General features: G+C 48.7%; 1 pseudogene; it reads left to right on the plus strand.

Moving 5' to 3' along the window:
* The first annotated feature begins 3196 nt into the window (after positions 1-3196).
* On the plus strand, positions 3197-19802 carry LOC111175442 (14-3-3 protein gamma pseudogene; annotated as a pseudogene).
* The last annotated feature ends 1027 nt before the right edge of the window (positions 19803-20829 follow it).

Genomic DNA, 20829 nt, shown 5'->3' on the forward strand with positions numbered 1-20829 from the left:
AGTGGAGCTGGCATTCAGCGTCAGTTCATGCGAGATGCCACATTCTGAATAAACCGAGCGGACACTTGCAAACCCACAGGAAGATCGGGGGTGGCTTTTTAGAGCTCAAAGATCCTTGGATGAATGGGAATGCCTCCGAGCCAACAGAGGTGCCCTCTCCACTCTGCCTCCATCATCCTCCTGCCCCAGCTTCCCAGCTCTGAAATGCAGTGGTCCCAAAATATTGCCATTTGCAGCAACATGGATGTATCTAGACAGTATCATACTAAGTGAAGTAAGTCAGGCAGAGAAAGACAAATATCATATGATGTCACTTATATGCGGAATCTAAAAAATAATACAAATGAATCTGTATACAAGATAGAAATAGACTCACAGATGTAGAAAACAAACTTATGATTACCCAAGGGGAAAGGAGAGGCAGGGATAAATTAGGAGTATGGGATTAATAGATACACACTACTGTATATAAAATAGATATATAAGGACCTACTGTATGGCACATGAAGCTGTATTCAATATCTTGTAATAACCTACAATGGAAAAGAATCTGAAGGTGTACACCTGAAACTAACACAATATTGTAAATCAACTATAGTTTAATACATTGTAAAATAAAATAAAATTTAAAAAATAACATGCAGTGGCCTGTCAAACAAGATATTATGGATCTTCTACTTTGTGCTAGATATTACTTTATTTAATCTTCACCACAACCCTGTGAAATAGCTTCTTTCCACTTCACTAATTTTGCCAATGAAGACACCAAGTCAAAGTTTTTTCTCTCACAAATTCTGGGCTGGTAAGAGGCAATTTTGACGTGGGGTCTCCTGGTTTGAACTTCCTGCTTTTTGCTATACATTTTGCAAGCCATTGACTTAAATTTGATTGATTTTCCTGTTCAGGGACTTTCTCCTTTTGGAAGCCCACAAGCCCAGGGAGGGTTTCCTGGGGTGGGGGGCAGATAGCCTGTGGAGGGCTTGGGTGCCATTGGTGGTAAGTTGGGTGGGCCTCCCCTAAACCAACAGACAGATTAGAGGTTCTCGGAGAGAAGGGAAGCAGGAGAGCCCTCCCTGGGGCCCTCTGTGGCCGTGGATCTCCACCGTCCTGCACTTGCTACAGTCCCATCACCTCCCAGTGGCTGTGCAGGGCGGTGGCCCCTCGGTTACTGGGCCACTGAGAGTATGGGAGACTGAGGCTTATTTTACCTCGTTTTCTTGTCAGAGGGCATGGAATCAGGGTTGCCAGGCTTCCTTCTAAGCCATTCCTGCCGGGAGCCACCTGTAGGCACCAAGTCTCCGCTGGCTCCCTGTCCAGTCCACCTCTGTCCACCCTTCTCTTCCCCTTTCCCCTTCAGGATCCAGGGCTTTTTCCTAAGGAAGCCCTTACACTACAGCACCTTCATGGAAACCCCAGGGTTTCTCCCTTCAACCTGGGGTGAAGGCTCAGACACCTGCTCCAAGGATGACCCAGGCCTGGGTGAGGGTGCTGGCAGCAACGTGGAAGCAGACCCTGGGTTCAAATATAGGCAGGTCACTCGTGAGTCCCCTTCAGGGAGCCAAGGGAATGGGACTGACCAGTTCCCACTTTCCCAGAACTCCCCACCCCGGCAGACGTGGGGCACCCACTGCCTGTCCAGCAGAGACTACTTTTCCCTCCAAGGTCCTCTGAATGCTCAATCACAGGCCTGGGGCACCACCTCCCATTCCACTCCCCCTCCTTTCCTGACCCTGCTCCATCCTGTGCCCTTTCGCAATGCACAGGACTCGGTTCCAGGGCACCCTGCGCGGCTTCAGAGCCATCGTGGGGACTCCCTTCCAACTTCAAGGTCCTCCTCTTGCTCACACCCCATTGCTCCCCACCTGCCTTCCCCTGCCCACTCCCACCCCAGTCCTTGCCCCTTAAGAACTTAGCAATCCAGAGGCCACGCCATCCTTTTTCCATAGGGGAACGGAGGCCTGGAGAGAGATACAATAGGACCTGGTAATGGGACCAGATCACTTAGCAGCAGAGCCAAGACTGGACCCAAGGTCCCTAAATCCAAGCCACCTTCTCCCCATTGCTTGTGGTGATGACCCCTACAGACACCCTTTAGTTTACCCCCAGGAGCAGACCCTATGGGGCTGGCAACAGAAGGTTCCGAAGGCTCCTTCTGGCCTCTGTTTCCTCACTGTGTGATGAGTAGGGAGGATGAGGGGCTTTGGGTGTGAGGGTGGTGTAGATGGTGGGCGTTCTGTTTGGTCTTAGCCAAGCCCTTAAACATTTCAAGGAAGGTGGAATCTTCCACATCCTTGGCATTGTGCCTCTTACTATCTGTAAGAGAATGTGTTCCTCTGACCCACTGTGTGAGAAATGATTCCTTGGGTGAAGGCTTCCCCGGGCCTGCTGAGGAGGGGAGGGAGCTGTGATTATATCTTTGGTTTAGGCTCCTGACCCTTCACCGTCTCCTGGCCCCAGAGACTTTCAGAAGACTCAGACACCCAGAAATACAGAATGAAACCTGGCCCTGGGGCCAGGGGGCAGCTTGGAAGGTAGTGAGGAAGGGACAGGGGACCCAGGGGGAGCTTCCCCCAAAGGCCTTAGTTCCAGCTCTAGTTGCAGCTCCAGATAGAGGCGGGCAGGCAGGGTGTAGAGGAGGCCAAGGCCAACGCCAGGGCTATGAGCTCTGCCCTGGGGGCATTAGCCCAAGAGGAAGCTTTTAAACCCAAGTTCAGAGGCAAGAAGCCAACTGCCTGTCTCAGCCGCCCTTTAGTCCTGCCTTTTTTCTCCAAGCCAGTCGCTTCTTTTCTCCCCTGGTCCTTCCTTTCCATCCTGCCTGTCTCCTCTGATTCCCTCCTCTCTCTGGATCTACTTTGCTTTGATTCATCTGTTTCTCACCTGTCTTTTCCTCTGACTCTATATCTTTCTGCAAGTTTTTCTTCCGGGTGTTATCCAGCTTTCCTGTTTTTCTGTGTCATTCCTTCTCAACTCTCTCTCCCTTTTTCTACAGTTCTGCCTACCTGTCTCTTTCCACAAAATAAGCCCTGGTTCCCCCAGTGAGTTTCCCCAAACCAGGACACTCCCCCATCTCCCTGCTTCTCTCTGTCTCTACATCCTCCTTCCTCGGTCTCTTTAGCGTTCTCCCTCTCTCTCCCCTATATTGTTCCATCTCTATCCATTCACCTCTCTCTACCTCTCTGTCTCTGTCTCTCTCCCCATGACAGACCCCAGCTCCTCGGGTGGGATCGGCGACGTCAGCTACCCCATCCCCAGAATGCTGCCCCAGGTGCATCACTTACCCAGGAGCACTGGCCCAAGGACGCAGGAACACAAGCAGCTCAGGAACACCCAGGGGACCCTCCTGCAGTGGACACCCCTCATGGCTCCAGAAAGAGTCCCTCACGCTCCCCTGGGGAAGCTCCTCAGCACAGAAGTGGTAGTGCAAGTAGCAGAGGTGAACCTGTCCCCACTGGCTGCTGGCCTTAAACAGGTGTATTTCCCTGAGGGGCCAGAGTACCAGGGGAAGCGGACAAAAGAAGGTGGGGCCCCGTGCCAATCATCCTTGACCCGTCTTTCCTTTCCTCAATCTCCACCCCCTTTCCCCACCAGGAAAAAATAAAAAATATAAACAGGCTGCTCTGTTCCTAGTCAGCCTGGGCCAAGTAGGGGGAGGGATGGGAGGGGCATGTAGGGGAATAGAAACCAGGACACACGGAAATGAGGGCCCCCCGTACTGCCTGGTGTCCTGGGCTGCCCCTTTCTTGCCGGCGTTTCGGACTGCCACAGCGGGAGCAGCCGGGTCATTTCAAGAGGAAGGGCAGGGCAGAACTGGGAAAAGAGGGGCTAAGAGGGAGTGAGTTTGGGGCTGTATGAATAGGAGAGTGAAACTTGAGGAGACCCTAAGAAACATGGCAAGTGGGGGGAACAATGTGGGGTGAGAGGTGGGAATCAGAAATACCCCCCCACCCCGTATGCTACTTGTGGGATGGAGGACTGGGCTCGGAATATCTGCTCAGTGCTAGGCACAGGGTAGACCCTCACCAAATTGTGCATTTCCTCTTTCCAGGACAGGGTCCAGAAAGCCCAAGGCAACCTGGGGAAGCTGCTTGAGAGATCTGGGCTGGGTAGTGTGGTAGAGAGTAGAACCTGGGGAGAAGGGATTGTGAGCCCATGAGGAAGTAGGGGCTGCTCCTGGAGACCTTGGAGACCAGGGCACCCCATTTTGACTTCTTGGGACTCACAAGCATAACCAAGAAGGGACAGGAACTCCAAACTGAGCGTGTCAGGCAGAGTTTGAAGGGGAAAGAAGGTAGTCGGTATAGTTCTGCAAAGGACAGCAACAGCGATGTTTCCCCACCCTTTGCCACGGTGTGAACCCCTGGTTTCTCCAGACTTCATTCCCTGAGTGTGGGGTCTGTGGAGTGACTGGTCCCCAGGCAGGGAGCTCAGGCTCTCACTGCACAGCCTAGGATGAGGAATCGGCATTTCCACGTTCCCAGGCAGAAACCTGGAGCCATCCAAAGAGGAGTGGATGGCTACACTGTGGCGCCGTCTCAGAGGACCAGGAAGGCTCCACCACCTTGTCGGCTACTTGCTTTCTGAAGCTGAAATCCCAATTACAGCCAAAGCCCAAAGGCTGGACTTTCCAGTTATAGTGCAACTACTTCAGAGAAGTAGCATGGTCCCCCCGACAGTCCCACCTCTGCATGGATCCATTGATCCCATTCTTTCCCAGGAGAAGGAAACCCATAAGGGTACAGAATTTTAAGCATAGGGCAGTGGGACAGGATACGAGGAAGATATCACTGAAAAAAATGTACATAGACGCCAAGGCCAACTTGGCCCCTTAATCAGTTTTTCGGTGTCAGTTCTTGCTCATGAGTTCTTTCTATTAACTTGCTATGTGTTTTGTTTGGTGACATTTACTGGACTACAGTTTCCTATTTAGAAGAGAAAAAGCATTCCAGGTTAGACCAAAGTAAGAGTTGGACATCTTGTTGACCTAACACAGCAAACCTCCCACTTTCCAATGCAAGGGACACTGGAGGCACAGAGTGTTCTCCAGAAGCTACTGTGGTGGCCAAGACTCCAACTGGGCTCAGGATACCTGAACTTGAACCCCAGCTCTGCCACCCAAGGCAAGTCACAGCCTCTTTGAGACTTATTTTCCTCATCTATAAAATAAGGATAATATGTCAAAGAAAAAACAGAGCTGGATGGGTAGTTAAAGCATAAAAACAGATTTTATTCAGGACTCTTGCAATGTGAGAAAAGGGACCTCAGTATAGACCCAGGCTCAACTCCAAATATAGCATGAGCAAGTGGGAATTTATAGCCAAGAAGCAGGGTAAGGGTCAGTGGATAGAAAATTACTAAGAGAAAACATCAGGGGTGAGCCGATTCTGGCTAAACCAACCTAACAGGACTTTTGGCCGAAGACAGGCCAGGGTGACCAGACATCACCTTGGAGGGATGGAGGAGGATGAAGTGCCTGATCAGACATTGAGAGTTCCAGATATTGAGGATGGGACACTCTTGCTAAACTGACTTGGCAGGGCTCTTGCTAAAACTGGATTTTACAGGGAAGTGCACAGACAGGCCTAGAAGGAAGTTTAGGAGCCTGACTAAATTTCAGTCAAACAAAAGTCTTTGTCAAATAACACCTACCCAACAGGTTGTGAAAATAAAATGAGCTCAAACATGTAAAAGTGCTTTATAGTTGTGAAGACACCTGTAGAGGGCACTTGGCCTCTCGTTTCATCCTGACATCAACCCTGAAGGTAGAAACAAGTGAGGGAAGCAGGGCATGAAGAGGAGTCTGGAGAAGAATTCCAGGCTCATTTGCATACTGAGGTTTTTCTTGCATCCCTTTTGGGTTTTAGGATGTTGGCACGTGTGAATCTAATTCATCTTCTCCCTGCCTGCCTCCAGTTCCCTTCCCATTTCTCTTTGAGTCCAGCTACCTCTCGGCTTGCCCATTTTCCAGGGTTGGTGTGCTTCTGGGTCTCTATGACAAATGCCCCTCTTTATCTGTTTGTCCTTCCTTCTCCCCTCCCAAGGCATCTGATGGGGACAGAGAGGGGTGAGTGAGAAGGGAAGGGATGAGTAGATTCCCGGAGGTCTGTCTGATGGAGACCTCCTAGACCTGCAGACTGCTGGGCGTTCTCGGGGGCAAGAATCTGAAACCAAATTGAGGTTGATATTCCATGGGGGGCCAGAGAGTTCAGTCTTGACTTGGGGTATCAGTAAATTGGAGCAAGGATAAGATTATGACATTTTCACGTGGAAAGAAGATACAGATGTGGCTTGAATAGACTCAGCCTGGGTTCTGGGCAGCGTGTCAAGATCTTTAAAGGAGACTTCTCTCCTAGGCTACCCAAAGTGGGAGACTCTCATCTTGGGATGGGGTTAAAATTGCTTACCTCCATATAATTTATGCCCTGATAGACCCTCATGCTGCTAATAAAGTTACTCCTGGCCAGCCTTAAAACACTTAGATTGAGATGGGGCAGGAAGTCAGATATGTATTCATCCTGATTTATTCAATCTTGAGACTTGAACTAGAGTGCCAGGCCCTGTGTATGTCCCCGTAACCCTGCAAGGTACATATCACCATCCCCACCTCACATCTGAGAAAACTGACGTTCAGGGAAATGAACACGCACTCTCATCATGACTGAGTCACGGTCCGGGTTGTGTGATCAGGTGGAACTGGGGAATGCTAACTGTCCTGAATCACTCCTGCCCAGGTCACACGGGGAAGTCGCAAAGCTGGAATTCGAGCCTAGGTCTGCCTGGCTCCAAAGCCAAAGAATGGAATTAACATGCCCTGAGCGCTTATCCTCTGCTGGTGGGGGCTTATATGCTGAACGGTTATTTCCCCAAGGTAGACGCAGAGATACGCCTTTAAGAATGGATACACTGTTGGCTGCAAGGAGAGTGGTTAGTTGGTAGCGCCAGCTGTCAGCTCCTTCAGGTGCACCTCAACTTTCAAGCCAGGAGCACTCCCTTCTCATGGTGACCCTCAGGTCAATGACTGAGCAAGGCAGTGGTGCAAGGACTTGGCTAGTTCCAGTCCCACAGGATTCCTTTAAGAGGCAGTCTGCGCCCCAGAGCATCCCACAGCACCTGTAGGGACTTCATGGCTTTGTCAGCTGTGCTGGCTCCTGCCCAATCCTGCCTCCGGCCTTTTCCTTTCACAGGTGTTATTCCCCATAAACTTTTCCATTTCACTCCATCTCAGCGTTTGCTTCCAGCAGACACTGAGACACTCACTTAAAAGAGGATGACCATTTTACGATATAAAGACTGACCATCTGAGCTGGGTTTCAAACCCAAATCTGCGCAACTCCAAGTTCTCTGACCACTGCTCTGTACTCAACAATCCAGCAAGGGGAGGGGATGGTGGTTATGGTCTTGGTGGGCGTGGCTCCTGCTACACAGAGGAGGGAGAGATCTGCTTGCGAGGGCAAGCTTCCCAGGCTGCAAAAGATACAGACCAATGGGATTGATGCCGGTTGGGGCGGGGGCTCCCCCATGGCTGGACCCGCCACGGGAGTGTGCTATGTGTTGGTGTCAGGCCACTGCGGATGAGGGAGCCGAGGTGACAAAGGGCAAGCTCTGCTCGTGAGATCTTGGCTCCCAGGCCGTGGTGGAAGCCAGGGCCCTGGTGTTTGTGCCACACAAAGGCCTCTGTCATTCTCCCAGGATTGGGCTTCAAGGCCCTTTCTCTAAAAGTGCCCTGCGTTCTCACACCAGTTAGTTCATTTCTCATTTTCCCTCTGCGGCGGAGGGGGACTAATGCCTCCCCAAGCAACATCTTCCAGGCCTGGGGTACCCAAGAAGGAGGCTCTGTGCTGAGTGCCTGGGCAGGGGTGAAGGGGTAGACTTGAGGCCCAGGAGTCTAAATTTATCCATTCACTCAACTTTAAGGAGAAGAGAACTCAGTCCTGGAAGTTAGCAACAGTGCTCAGTCAAAAAGCCAGCACCTAGGAGCTCAGATTCACTGTCTGTGACCTACGGGTAGGCTTCCCTTCTCAAATTCTGAAAGAAAAAAAGAGTCTGAACATAATTTTAGAACCAGAAGAACCTTGGCAATCATGGAGTCCACACTGCTCATTCTGCCATGGAAGAGGTGCCGGCCCACAGAAAAGGGAGTGTCCCGAGTCACACGGTTGGTCAGCGGCAGATGCGGGCTTGCACCCATGGTTCCAGTGTTCATTCTGCTCTGCGCTCTTCCTCCCATGGTTATTAGGTTGTCTTGTGCACTCCTAGCACCCCAGTCAGACCCGCCTCTAGCCTAAACCTCTGTCCACAAGCAATGCTCAGTAAGGGCTGTCATGATGGGACCTCCTGCCCTCTCAGACAGGGCGGCCAGCAGAGACTTCCAACAGAGGGTTCTGACAGAGAGCCCAGCCCAGGCCTTAAAGAGTTTTTTCAAATAACGTTTACCATCGCTGTTTTTTTCCCCTTATGAAAGTAATACATTCTCACGATAGCAGATATGGAAAATATTTAAAACTGGAGAGGAGAAAAACATCATCAGTACATTTGAAAAACCCCTCTTAATACACTGATAGATTTCTAGCTACTTCTCCAGGAATAGCTCATATACGTAGTTTTAATCTATCACATCATAGATAAATGTGGATTCTACTTTACCACATGACTTTAAACCTAAACGTTTCCTCTCATTGTTATGAAACACTTCACGCATACATTTTTAAAATCAGCATAATGTTCCATTGAGTGGACTGCCATATAATTTATTTAATTAAGTTGGACACGGGCTATTTACTTGTCCCTATTACAAGTAGTGCAGAGATGATTTCCTATTTAAGCTCATTTCCTTAAGCTAGAATCAAGACTGGTATGTTTTGATACACTGCTCTGATCTTCCTTCTCCTACAGCAGGAAGTCAATGAACATGAATTAGCTAAGTCTACAGTGTGTGAGCGAATTCTCAGACACTTGGGGTCTAATGCTGACAGTCTAATGGTAGAGGCAAAACCAACAGTAAAATGAGATCATTAGTCAGATGAGCTAAAATCATGGTTGGATTAAGGACTCTGCAGGTGGATTGGGAAACAGGTGGAGTCCCTCAAGGATGCCTTCCTGGGTGGGCTCCCAGCCCTGATCCAGGACCAGCTGCCAGGCCTCTTATTTGAAGAACTGAGACTTGATACATAGCCCAGGTGATATTCTAGAGAAAGTAATCCAGAAGGAATTTGAAAGAGGATGGGGTGGGGGAATTTAACCAGAGGATCAGAGAAGAAGAAAATGGAAATAGTCCTGGAGCAAAACCTAGCTGAGAAGTGAGGTCCTCTCCTTCTTCCCCAGCTCCCTGGGGAGAGGAACTAGCTGAAGCTGGAGGGGTCGGCCAAGGGGAGGGAAGGGGAGCAGAGCCAAGTAGTCCCAGCAAGCCCTGCTCCCCAGGATACAGCAGAGACAACAAAACTCAGGGTCAGCCTGGCACTCCAACAGCCCTGTTATTCTGTGAACCTGTGTGCCAGGCACTGTGCCCAGCACAGGGGATGCTGAGATGAATAAGATATAGCCCCTGCCATCACAGGGTCACAATCTAGAGGGATCTAGACATGGGGGGAGGGGCATTTACTGATGGGCCCTCTGGGTTTGCGGTCCTGAGGTCTGGGTGTATGTTGAGCAATGGAACAGACTCACTGAGGGCAGTCCAAGAGGATCTCTCTCCTATTAGTTTCCTAGGGCTGCCGTAACAAAGTACCACAAACTTGGTGGCTTAAAACAACAGAAATGTATTCTCTCCCAGCTCTGGAGGCCGGAAATCCTAAATCGAGTTGTTGGCAAAAGCACACTCCCTCCAAAGGCTCCGGGGAAGAATCCATCCTTGCCTTCTCTACCATCTGGTGGTTGACGGCACCCTTGGCATTTCTTGGCTTGCAGCTGCACCACTCCAGTCTCTGCCTCCGTCACCACATGGCCATCTTCCCGCTGTGTGTCTTTGTCTCTTTTCTCTTCTTATAAGGACAAAAGTCATTGGAGTACTGCCCACATTAATCCAGTATGACCTCAGTTTAACTTAGCTGATGACATCTGTGAAGACTGTATTTCCAAATATGGTCACATTCTGAGGCGACATGAGTTTGGGGGGACACTCATCCAGCCCAATAAAATCTCTTCGAAGAAAGCTTGCGAAGGGTACTTGTGGGTCGTTACGGTAGAGGTCAGGTGGCCTCCTCAGGGAAGCCCGGCAGGTGAGCCCACTTCCCCCCGGGCTGGCCCTGGAAATCCCCAAACGCCGGGCCTCGTCACCCCTGAGCCACAAGCCAGGCTGGGTGACCCAGGGAAATGGGCGGGACTAATCACCTAATCTAACTTCCCAGGGGAGGGGGGAAGCTGGGCAGGCAGCAGACCCAGGAGCCCCCAGCCTGGCAGCCTCCTGCCATGCCGAGACCACCCTCCACTGCCCAGGGAAGTGGAGACAGCAGGAGAGCAGGGCGCAGCTGGAGCTGACCGCACCTGCCCCCCACCACCGCGGTTTCAGCCTTGCACTCGCTCTCCACTGTGGGCTTACTACAGCTGAGTGAAGGTGTCACACTTCCTGGTTTCCTTCTCAACATGGAGAAGAAAATAAGGGTGGGCAAGGGGTGAGGGACAGGACAATGTATTTAAAAATAAGCCACCCCACCCTGTCATCAGGCATTCCGCAGCTGGGCTGGTCAGCCCACTCCCCGCCCCCCACCGCTGCTGCCCCTGCGCACACACACACACACACACACCACTCTGCAAGGGCAGGGAAGACGCCAGTCCTGGAAGGATATTTTTGAGTGCTTTCTTCTTATTCTGACACTAGACTATCTCACAGAGTAGTGAAAGCCTGCAGGCCCTGGATGCAACCTGTACGTCGGGACTTCAAACGTAGGCTCCAATATCTTATGATAAATAATATATATTGTATAATTATTAAATTATGGTGATATACTGGTATATATAATTTATACTTATCGTATTAGCCTAATTTAAGTGTGAGATTGGCTTTCTAAAAATGCTTTGAAAGCTTTCATGACTGTTATTGCCTGGAGAGCCCCTGGATGTCTGATCGCCTTTAACGGTCCTGGGCAGCCAAACCCCAAACCCCTGGTCCCTATGAGATAGTTAGGCCACCGCCCTTGGTTAGTTTGCCCCTCTGCCAAGAGCAGGCACACACCTGCAAGGACCTGGCTTTCAGAGGCCCCCCCACCCCCCACCCCATGCCATCGGAGTAAAGATCGCTGTGCTTTGCCTAAAGGATTAAGAACATGAAACTCATGGTTTGCTGGGCCTGTCACACTGGGCTATCACGCTAGGGCCTATCACAAAAGGCTGCTCCTTTTGGCACTCCTCATCCAAGGGCAATGAGAGACCATTGCAGGGATTTAAGCAGGGGTGACATGATCCAACTTTTGGTTCAAAAAAGGTGGAAATCAAGTTGTGAAAGAGCGAGACTAGATGAGAGAGGAGGCCTCATAGAATAGCCCAGGCAAGAGATGATGGTGTACGGAGAAGTACAGTGGCAGGGAGGTGGAGAAATGCTTGGTTGGAGAAAGGTTTCAGAGATAGAACCCACAAGGCTTGATGGGAGAGGGTCATTCTTCTGCTCCACTTTGAGCCACAGGAAGGAGGATGGCGCCAGTAACTGAGAAAGGGAACATCAGTGGAGTTATAAGTTGGAGGCATGGAGGGAGGTTGCAGGAGGGAAAGACATGAGTCTCTTCTCGGTAGGGTGACCATATTGTTTCTGTCCCGAGCAGCACACATTTGAAAATGAAAGGAGGCACCATTGGAGCAACTGGGACAACAACTTAAACTGAGCCTGTACCTGGCAAATCAGACCTACAGTCATTCATTCGAGTTTGGGGATGTATTGAGGTTGGAGGTATTGATGAGATACTCAAGTGAAGCTATCAAGGTGACAACAGATATATGCGTCTGAGTTTAGGTGAGATTTTTGACCAGAGGGTTTTCTACCAGTAAAACAATTAAGGGAGTTGTTTCTTTCCAATTGCTTTATGGTATTTAATTAAAACCCATTTTATGACTCTTGTCACTATAGATGTCAAAATAAACTGGAAGCAAAGGAGAAAAAAAGAAAAATGAAGAACGTGAAACCCAAACCCTTATTCTTTGGTTAGAGCCTCTCCTTCCTTCCCCACCAGCCCTTGGCAAGAATGAGAGGCAAAATCAAAATTCACTGGTGCTTTTATCCATATCCGTGAGTCTGCGTTTCTGTATAAATGACCAACACATTAAAAACAAACAAACAAAAAACAACCACTTCTTGTTCCCTTCTCAGGACCTAAAGTACAGCCTTTCATCAGGTGAGTGCAGCAGGTGAGGAGGGCAAGGAGAAAACGCGGAGGCCGGAGGGGAGAGCTGAGCAAATTTACAGGTTTGATTCAGGCATCCAGGCCAGACCCTGAACTACCGAACCACGGGAAAGGGCTGCTGTGGGCAGAGTCCCCAGAACACAGGAAGATGGTCGTTCTGACTGAGGCAGATCAGGAGTCCAGCCCCTGCGGATGCAGCCCAGGTGTGGGCGTGGAAGGAGTGGTAATAAGAGCAAATGAGGCAGTGAAACCAGGGCTCCTACAAGGTGTTAGCCGTTTGGTGCTGCCAGCTTGCATGGCACTACGAGAAACGTGGGAAGTCCTCGCAGCTGACTCACCCAAATTTCCTGGAATGTAGGTGAAACCCTTTGGGTACCTGACTGGAATCCAGAATGACTGTCCTGAGTGAGGGAAGCCTCGGAAAGGAGGGAAATCGCGGAGAAGGGCCTGAGGAACATGCCAGGAGCCTGCTTTGCAAGGAGCAGCATCTCCCAGCTTGCTGTGTTGGGAGGTGAGGGTTAGGAGGGGGACTTTGTGCAGAAGGCACCTGTGTTTGGGGGTTCCCTTGGGTGGGTGTTTCTGTTTTCTACCTGGGATGGAGGACTTTTAGTTCCTGGAGGGGAGGGAGAGAGGGAAGGTAGGTGGGAACCAGTGTGTGAAAGTCATCATCTCTGGGAGGAGGGGCTTTCTACAGGAACAGCATTGGCCAGAGGCTCCTGGCTTCCCGCCGGTGTCCGAAGATTCTTTGAGACCTCAGACCCTTCCTCACTGGCTTTGCCGCCATCTCCCACCCCCAATCAGGAAGCTCTGACCAAGCTTCCAGGTGGCCTACACCTGCTTGCTAAGGAGGAGGTCCTCCCTCAAGTTGCCCCCAGGGATTCCTGCCCTGGCTCCCTTCTTCCTGCAGCTGTCTTTTCCATTTCCAGCTCTACCTGGCGGGTCCTCACAGTGCCTCAGGGTTTGAATGAAGCTTATTCATCAGGTCTTTGCTGAGGCTCTTTCCCAGGCAAACCTTAGCCTCCTTGCCTGCCGTCCTGCTCAGTCAGGTGTTTCCCAGGTGCCCAGTGCCCCGGCCTGGCCCCTCCTCCTGGTCTCTCCTGGACTGACCTGCACAGTTTCATGGATTCAGGTAGAAGACAGAGACAAAGGGCTTTATTACTCAAGGAGCAGCAAGTAGCCTGAACTTCATGTTCACATTGGCTTCCCTTGCCCACAAAGTCCTACTGGGCAGTGCAGAGGTAGGTCCAAGTGGATGCTGGGACACAATGGATTTGTATCATAGCTGAGGAACCCTGACCTTAGAAAACACCAATCTTTTTAAGGGGCTGCAAGAAAACCTGCCCAACCTTTCCCTCAAGGTAGACGTTATCTTTATTATATTGGATGGCAAACAAATTAGCATTCTGTCCCAGAGGGAGACACTATCCCTCTCTTCCAAGGCTGTTCACACTTTATAAACATCCTTGAAAAGATAGTGGAGAACAAAAGGCTGCCAGTACCTCTGCTCCCGAGACTTGCAGAAACAGGAGAGATCAAAGGGGAATTGTCTCCGGACATCCGACACCAGGGAAACCCAAGTCCAGCTGGCCCAGCTTGTTGGCTCTTTCCCCTACCTTGGGTTTACTAGGGCGACTCATTCAAGTGCCATGTACTCCCTTCCCCCAGGTCTCTGCGCCCAGCACAGTGCCTGACCCCTGATGATTCTCAATAGATGTTTGTAAAGTGGATAAATAAATGACTGGGTCTTTATAGAATTTCTGCTTTACAGTGTAAAATAGCTTAAACATTAAAGAAACCACAATAGGAATGACAACTAACATTTATCAAGTACTTACTACGTGCTAGCATAGTCAGTTCTATTACAACCAGAGCTGGCTTCATGGGTGTGTCTCTGTGCAGGCAGACAGGACCTCAGGATTAGGAGGGCACCGAGCTTGGTTTAATGCTCTGCTGCCATCATCTTGAAATTCTTAGTTTTTATTTACAAGGGGGCCCACATTTTCATTTTGCATTGGATCCCACATATTATGTAGCTGGTCCCGGCTATAGTCTGCACATGTGTTACTAAAATTCACAGCGCTCTGCAAAATCGTGGAATAAAAATCACAGGGCTTATGGGGAAAATGAGGTTGGGGCACAACACACAAAAACTTTGTCAATGACACGTAAAAAATACATCTAGTTGGGCTTCCCTGGTGGCACAGTGGTTGAGAGTCCGCCTGCCGATGCAGGGGACACGGGGTCGTGCCCCGGTCCGGGAGGATCCCACATGCCGCGAAGCGGCTGGACCCGTGAGCCATGGACGCTGAGGCTGCGCGTCCGAAGACTGTGCTCCGCAACGGGAGAGGCCACAGCAGTGAGAGGCCCGCGTACCGCAAAAAAAAAAAAAAACTTAAAAAAATACACCTAGTTAAAACGCTAGCATGGTTTTACACATTGAATGGTTAAGAAGTTCATCAGGACGATGATAAGTACGGCACTTTACCTCAAGAAAGACCTGAAGCTGGCTTCTGGATGTGGGTGTTGGAAGGGATGTTGGCTCCTGGACATGGGTGGCTGCGTGTTATGGTGGACGGTCGAGGGTATCAGTTATGCGATTACCAGATAGGGAAGGATATGGTGAACTGAGGTAGCTGGAGATGTCTGGGGTGTGGCCATGTGTGTTTTTTGTATTCCTAGGCGGCTTGGTTCATCTGGGTGCAGGTTTCTGCTTTCACCTAGTGTTTCCAGAAGATGAAATCATTCATCAGCAAATGTGAAATTTGCAGTAGGTTCAAATTGTTCCCTCATGTATCAATTGCACTGGAACAAATTAGTATTTCTGAGACAATCATTATAGCAGACCCGACTGTCCTGTTTTAACGTTTACAGGTACTTACCCATAAAGCCTTCGCAGTTCTAACCCGGGAGGTGGTTACTGGGAGAGAGTCCCATGAGGGAGGGGTGAGGACTCAGCCTACATGAGGGGCGTGGCAGACCTCACAGAGTCTGCCCTCCTGTATACCACATGCTAAACTCTCAAGCTTCCCAGAGAATCCGTAAACAATGAAAACTGCTACCTTCCAAGGCCCAGCCAGCCTGCTCAGGGCTGATTGCCTAAGTGGGCCTCTCACCTAGCCACCCACTTATCAACTGACAAAGAAAATATAAAAAGAAAATCACAGTTCCCAGAAAATGTTTTCCTCTGCCGTCTTTTAAAAATCCTGTTTTGCTTTTGTTCATTACCAACAGCCTATTTGCTGTCCTGCCTCTTATATGTAAATAAATTACTTGCATGCAGATAACTAACTGTCTCTGAGCAACTCAGAGGTTAAGTAACTTGTCCAGGATTTTGCAGCTAACAGGGGCCAGAGCCAGAGTTAGAACACATGTCTGTCTCTCTCCACAGCTTTTCACTCTTGCTACTTAACCTCCTCCAACAGTGAAAGCATCTGTAGTTTGAAAGAGAGTTGTGCTGGTGGAGCGGTCAGGGCTGGAAAGTCAGATGGAGGTTGGGGGCTTGTGAGAGGCCCGATCCCAGACAGGAATGGCTGTGCCCGGCCCAAGAGACAGGGCTTCGAAGGCCTTTCCACCCTGGAATCTTCCCAACAAGCCCATCAGGGACAGGGGTGAAGACACCAGGAGGAGTGCAGGCTAACCCCCCTCTGTCCCATGTGGAGCAGAGTCGGAGTGACAGGGCTTTGTGCCCAGGAAGGAGAGTGGGGCCTGAATCCCCAGCACGGCTGCAGTTTGGGATTATAGGGATGAGTAGTCTAGAACATAGAATATCCACATTCTCCCATGACCCTTCTGTTTAACTATATGGTCATAACCTGACTGTGACCTGGAGAGTGGCGGGAAAAAAATGAGATTGGAAAATGAGATAACCCTCGCCAACCATAAAGAGTACTTGTTTATCTACATCTGTAGTGTGCATGGTGGGGAGGGAAGAGGCAGAGGGGGCAGTGAAGAAAGAAGAATCGCATGCAAAGTCCAAACATTTCAAATACATTTGGCAATATTTTAAAAGAAGGTTAACCCTGTATGTAAAACAAAAAGCATAAGTCAACTTGAAAAGCAATTTTAAATAACTAAAGAAAAATATTTGCAACATATTTGCAAGATATCCTTAATATATAAACATAATATTTATATGTTTATAGATATATATATTTACTGTTTATATATTAAATATCATATATTATTATTACAAAGTAATAATAATACTTTAAAATAAAATAAAGATGGGAGCAAAGGACATGAATAAACAAAGAAATACACAGAGGCTTTCAATCCCACTAGTATTTAAAGAAATGTAAAATCAAAACAAGATACCATTTTTTAAAAAAAATCACATTTGTAAAGATTTCAAATAAATGACAATAGCCAGGATTGATGAGCATATGGAGAAGCTCACATTCATAATTGCTCTTGGGATTATAAAATCATATATTTCTGGAAAGTAATTTGTTAATATATAATGAAAGTCTTAAGATTTTACTTCTACTCTTCAAAATTCACTTCTAGGAATTTATCCAAATGAAATTACAGGCCAAGTATACTAAGACATATGTACATAGCAAAAACTGGAAAGTGCCTAATTGATGACAACTAGAATTTGGTTAAGTTCTTATGATGCATTAGTACAATAAAATATAATGCATTCATTAAAAATAATCTTGTGGAAGAATATACAGCAATCAGGGAAAACAATAAAACAGTGTGCAGTAAAACGTTCACAAAATCATTTATGCCATGTTATTGCAAAAGTTTTTTAAAGAGCTATATACAACAAGAAAAAAAAAGAAAGACTTAGGGCTTCCCTGGTGGCGCAGTGGTTGGGAGTCCGCCTGCCGATGTAGGGGAAGTGGGTTCGTGCCCCAGTCCGGGAGGATCCCACGTGCCGCGGAGCTGCTGGGCCAGTGAGCCGTGGCCGCTGAGCCTGCACATCCTGAGCCTGTGCTCCGCAGCGAGAGGGGCCGCAGCAGTGAGAGGCCTGGTTACTGCAAAAAAAAAAAAAAAAAATAGACTTGGAATAAAATATACCCCAATATTAACATTGGCATTCTCTGAGTGGTCAGTGACATTCATTCTTTTTGCTTTTTGGTATAGTCAACACTAAGCACTCTTTTATAAGAAAAGAGTAAATGTTTTGTGAGTTTTTAAAACGAAAATTTACCTTCCTAAATGAGTTTTTCTCATCTGACTATTCACAGGAGTTTGAATTCCTTGAGAAGACAGACAGCCACAGAGTCCCAGACCTGACAGGGCCTTGGAGCCAACTAGTGTGATGCATTCCCCAGGCTTGTGCTGAGCACCAGGCAGTAGGGTCTCATGCGAACAGAGTGGGTCAGCAGTAGCATTTTAAGAAACTCTCTGTGCATGTGTAGAGGAGGACTCTACAGCATGAACTACACTTTTATATGGGTTGTAGTTTGGAAAAAAAAAGTTTGAGACCCTACTCTACAGTAGCCCCACCAAGCACTGCCCAGCCCTGGCTGAGCCCTTCTAGTGATGGGAAACTCACTACCTTTGTGCTGGTGTTTGACAGTACAAACTGTTAGACAGATTTCCTTATATTTAATGAGCCCTGGCTTCTCATCATGCCCGATCAGCCCCCAACTCCCTCCTCCAGGGCAGCACTTCAGACGTTTGAAGGCAGCCACCAAGTCTCGCTGAGTCCAGGTCTGCCTCCCCACCCCTTCAACTCCTTGACCACCCCCACTCCCAGTTCTGAGGCCCTTGCCTCCCCTGTCTCTTCTTAAGTCATCCTCTCCCCGCCCCCGGTCCATTAAAGTGTCATACACACACCCATGACCCTCCCCCAAGACTGAAGCCACCATGCCAGGCCATTTTGCTCATTAATGAATCCACAGATTCATTCGATATCATTAAGGGAGCACCCACTGTGTGCCCAGCTCTGTGCTGGGTGCAGGGGAGACCCCCAGAGAATAAGAAAGACCCGGCAGATGCCTTGCGCCCGGTCCCAGGGTCGCAGCTCTAGCCGCAGCCTGGGTCGGTCCCTCCAGCACCCAGGCTCCAGGCTGCCCCAGTCTCCTCGCCCGGCCCGAAAGAGCCCGTGAAGACGGTGGACCGCAAGCAACTGGTGCAGAAGCCCGGCTGGTGGAGCAGGCGGAACGCTAGGACTACAGGGCTGCAGCCACGAAGAACGTGACAGAGCTGAAGAAGCCAGTGTCTAGTGAAGAAGGAAACCTTCTCTCTGTGGCCTACAAGAGTGTAGCTGGGGCACGCCGTTCTTCCTGGAGGGTCATTAGTAGCGCTGAGCAGAAGATATCTGCAGAGGGTAACGAGAAGGTGGACATGGTACGTGCTTACCGTGAAAAAATAGACAAGGAGCTGGTGTGTCAGGATGAGCTGGTGTGTCAGGATGAGCTGAGCCTGCTGGATAAATACCAGATCAAGAATTGCCAGGACGGCCGGTATGAGAGCAAAGTGTTGTACCTGAATATGAAAGGGGACTATTACCGCTACCTGGCCAAAGTCACCACTGGAGTGAAGAGGGCGACCTTCGAGGAGTCATCTGAGAAGACATGTAGCGAAGCCCACGAGGTCAGCAAAGGGCACACGCAGCCCGCTCACCCCATTAGATTAGGCCTGGCCCTTAACTACTGCCTTTTCTACTATGAGATCCGGAATGCCAAAGAGCAAGCCTGCCACTTGGCCAAGACAACTTACAATAGCGCCATTGCCAAGCTTGACACTCTCAGTGGAGACTCCTACAGGGACTCCACGCTCATCATGCAGCTCCTCCCGACAACCTAACGCTCTGGACAAGGGATCAGCAAGACGACGCTGGAGGAGAAGGCAGCAATTAAGGCCCCCAGGTGGACTGGCAGTGCACACTGATGCTACTACTGCAATCTTTATTTATTTATTTTTTTTGCATGAGCTGGGGATCGTGTTGGGGAGGGAAAGAGAGGGGTGACGGGATGACCTTCTTAGGGAGAAACCCACGACCTGTCTTGTCGTTGACATTTTTGCCAAAATACCACTGTGGAAAGGCAGACTAGTTGTGCTGGTATTGGATAGCAGCCTCACACTGGCATATGGACGGTTCTGTAGATTAATGCAAGTGGAGCTGTCTTTAACTTGTTGCTAGAAAACAGGGGTTTTTTTGTTTTGTTTTGTTTTGTTTCTCATTAGTCATCAATTATATACACATCAGTGTATACATGTCAATCCCAATCGCTCAATTCATCACACCCCCACCCCCACCCCCAGCCGCTTTTCCCCCTTGGTGTCCATACGTTTGTTCTCTACATTTGTCTCAATTTCTGCCCTGCAAACTGGTTCATCTGTACCATTTTTCTAGGTTCCACATATATGCGTTAATATACGATATTTGTTTTTCTCTTTCTGACTTACTTCACTCTGCATGACAGTCTCTAGATCCATCCACATCTCAACAAATGACCCAATTTCATTCCTTTTTTATGGCTGAATAATATTCCATTGTATATATGTGCCACATCTTCTTTATCCATTCGTCTGCTGATGGGCATTTAAGTTGCTTAAGTTTGCTGTAGGTCTGTCATATATGGCCTTTATTATGTTGAGGTAGGTTCCCTCTATGCCCACTTTCTGGAGAGTTTTTATCATAAATTGGTGTTGAATTTTGTCAAAAGCTTTTTCTGCATCTATTGAGATGATCATATGATTTTTCTTCAATTTGTTAAAATGGTACATCACATTGACTGATTTGTGGATATTGAAGAATCCTTGCATCCCTGGGATAAATCCCCCTTGATCATGATGTATGATCCTTTTAATGTGTTGTTGGATTCTGTTTGTAGTATTTTATTGAGGATTCTTGCATCTATATTCATCAGTGATATTGGTCTGTAATTTTCTTTTTTTGTAGTATCTTTGTCTGGTTTTGGTATCAGGGTAATGTTGGCCTCATAGAATGAGTTTGGGAGTGTTCCTTCCTCTGCAGTTTTTTGGAAGAGTTTGAGAAGGATAGGTGTTAGCTCGTCTCTAAATGTTTGATAGAATTCACCTGTGAAGCCATCTGGTCCTGGACTTTTGTTTGTTGGAAGATTTTTTTCTTTTTTTTTTTTTGCGTTACGCGGGCCTCTCACTGTTGCAGCCTCTACCGCTGCAGAGCACAGGCTCCAGACGCGCAGGCTCAGTGGCCATGGCTCACAGGCCCAGCCGATCCACGGCATGTGGGATCTTCCCAGACTGGGACACGAACCCATGCCCCCTGCATTGGCAGGCAGACTCTCAACACTGCGCCACCAAGGAAGCCCTGTTGGAAGATTTTTAATCACAGTTTCAATTTCATTACTTGTGATTGGTCTGTTCATATTTTCTGTTTCTTCCTGGTTCAGTCTTGGAAGGTTATACCTTTCGAAGAATTTGTCCATTTCTTCCACGTTGTCCTTTTTTTTGGCATAGAGTTGCTTGTAGTAGTCTCTTAGGATGCTTTGTTTTTCTGTGGTGTCCGTTGTAACTTCTCCTTTTTCATTTCTAATTGTATTGATTTGAGTCCTCTCCCTCTTTT

Source organism: Delphinapterus leucas, chromosome 4 (assembly GCF_059928025.1).
Source record: "Delphinapterus leucas isolate spDelLeu-1000000601 "Yukka" chromosome 4, BTC_Dleu_Yukka2, whole genome shotgun sequence".
Classification (NCBI taxonomy): Eukaryota; Metazoa; Chordata; class Mammalia; order Artiodactyla; family Monodontidae; genus Delphinapterus; species Delphinapterus leucas.